The sequence below is a fragment of the Nannospalax galili genome, unplaced genomic scaffold (assembly GCF_000622305.1).
Source record: "Nannospalax galili isolate Female #2095 unplaced genomic scaffold, S.galili_v1.0 scaffold781, whole genome shotgun sequence".
Lineage (NCBI taxonomy): Eukaryota > Metazoa > Chordata > Mammalia > Rodentia > Spalacidae > Nannospalax > Nannospalax galili.
Genome location: NW_008346898.1, coordinates 3,240,336 through 3,240,613, shown reverse-complemented (window position 1 = coordinate 3,240,613; position 278 = coordinate 3,240,336).

Sequence of the window (278 nt, the reverse complement as noted above, 5' to 3'; positions counted from 1 at the left end):
GATAAATGAGTATGTATCCAGACATAACTACAGGAACCAGGATAATGGAAAGGAACCAGGGAGGTAAAGGAAAAGAAAGAACCTGAAAGAAAAGAGCAGTAGGAAACAGGCATTAAAAAGGGAGATACGGATAAAAGGAACCTAGGGGATAAAGGGAAAGAAGGAGCTCAAGAGAAGTAGGACCACCGGAGAAGGGTAATAGTAAGGGAGAAAGGGGGAAAATGGGAGCACCTTAATTGGGGAAACCATGATGGAGGGGTGAGACAATGTGAGAGATA